This window comes from Rattus norvegicus, chromosome 5, assembly GCF_021556685.1.
Source record: "Rattus norvegicus strain SHRSP/BbbUtx chromosome 5, alternate assembly SHRSP_T2T, whole genome shotgun sequence".
Classification (NCBI taxonomy): domain Eukaryota; kingdom Metazoa; phylum Chordata; class Mammalia; order Rodentia; family Muridae; genus Rattus; species Rattus norvegicus.
Window position 1 is genome coordinate 144,963,107 of NC_141538.1, and position 2,183 is coordinate 144,965,289.

A 2,183-nucleotide genomic window follows, 5' to 3' on the forward strand; every position below is an offset into this window, starting at 1 on the left:
TTGCGTAGAAGTCTCCTAAGTCCCCCATGACTTTTCTTGAAAATCCCAGCATCATGACACTGACTTATTACAGACTTCCTAGGTGAATGGAATTCTCTGAAAGTCATTAGACCCATTCCCCTGCCTCTGGGCAGGAGTTTGAAACAATTACAGATGACAAATAACAATTGTTTGCCAGCGATGTGTTTACACAGTCCGTTCCAGATAGCGTAAGATACAGGATTCAGCATGGACCAGTTCAGCTCTGTGGGAGCTGTGCCTGTCCTATGGGACCTGCAAAGACAGTATTGTGTTGTTGACCATTAGCAGATGTGACTGCCTTGGCCCCTGAGGAGAATACAAGAAATAAGAAGGCATCATCTGTTTGGAAGCCCCTTGGGATGCCAGAAACTACTGAAAAGACACTAGTTACCCCTGGTGTTTATACTCTAAGCCAATCATATATCCCAAGGGTGATGGGGGGGGGCAGGAGGTGGGCAAAGAGCCAGTTTTCTAACGAGGGACCCTCTTCTCCAGGTGGAGAAGCTAATGCCTGGGGTATAAGACTCAATTTCAAAGTGTTTTGTTTTGTATTGTTGTTGTTGTTTTGTTTTTCTTTGAGATGGTGTCTCACTCTGTAGTCCAGGCTGGCCTGGAACTCCAGGGTGATCCTTCAGCCTCAGCCTCCAGAGTGCTGGGATTACAAGTCTTCATCATCATGTCCCAACACCTCAGTTACAAAGTGTATGCAGTCTCTGTGATTCTCAGGGTGACCCTTTCCCTATGAATGGCTTCATTCCAAATGAAAGCAAGTCAATGATGGAGAGGGAGTCTGAAATCAAAGGGTTCTCTCTGTTTCGGCTCTGCCTTCTAAGACTGCTTTGTATTACCTAGATGTACACTGGACCAGGAGGACCCAATTGGTTTTACTTCAATTCTCTTGTGCTGTAATTCACAACTACCTCAAACATGTCTTTATCCACCCCTTGTCTTCTCTCTTGTCCCGCTGCTCCATAACAGGCAGCTTTGAGAACTTCCCTTTTCTGCACTTTGGTTTAGTATCCTTCCATCCCTATGGTTTGACATACTACCTCTGGGTCAACCTATTCTGTAATGGGACATCATTCTGACACATTCCCTAGAACTTTCCACACTGACAGACGGCACTGATGGAGAGCTCTTCTTGGGGTGCCCCTTCCGTAACTGTAAGACAACTCTGGAAGTTTGATGAGGGCCTTTGCAGACTGTGAATGCTGTTGGTAAAATTAAGACATGGGTTGAATAATTACAATACGCTGATCACTGAGCTAAGTGTGTTGTTATGTATAACTTCATCTTCACTAACTCTCCAAGAGTTTAAGTAGTGTCAGGATCACATACCCATTTTAGAGATAATGAAATTGAGACAAGAAAGAATGGAGTGTCTTTCTCAGTTCTCCCAGCTACTATATGGTCGGGCTAGGGTTCAAACTCAGGTTTGCTTGATTTGCTAATCTTACATAAGCTTTGAACCATCGAGTTACACTGTCTATTCGACTTTGAGGAACTGAGTTTTTGGAACATGCTGAACACCCCTGACAAACACAGAGGTCATTATGTGATCATCAGAAGGACTACGTTTGGAAGGATCCCTGTCCTGGATCAGACGGTGCTGGATAAATAGGAGGGGAGGATGCCAGGAAGTGATGGTGCCTGCCTTCAGTCCCAGCACTTGGGAGGCAGAGGCAGGAGGACCTCAGTGAGTTTGAGTCCAGTCTGGTCTACAGATCGAGTTCCAGGACAGCCAGGGATGCATAGGGAAACTTGGTCTCGAAAGAACAGAGCAAAACAGAAAAAGAGGCGAGGAAGAGAGGTGACTGTCCATGCTAGATAAAAATATAAAAATAAGGGACCACGAAGGCCAGAGATATGAAAAAGAGATGTTCTCTAGGAAAGGAGGAGGATGCTGGTGGGAACTCCTGCACAAAGGTGCTTCCAAGGAGGTTTTGGAGGGAGGCGGAGAGATAGTGGAGCAGTTAGCAGCATTAACTGCTTTTGCAGAGAAGCAGCGCTCAGTCCCCAGCATTCCTGTGGTAAAGTACAGCTGTCTGCTACTCCAGTTTCAAGGGATCTGATTGCCTCCTTCTAGTTTCCACGCTCACTGCATGCATGTGCTACACTGAACATACATGCAAGCAAAACACTCAACACACAGCGAATTTTAG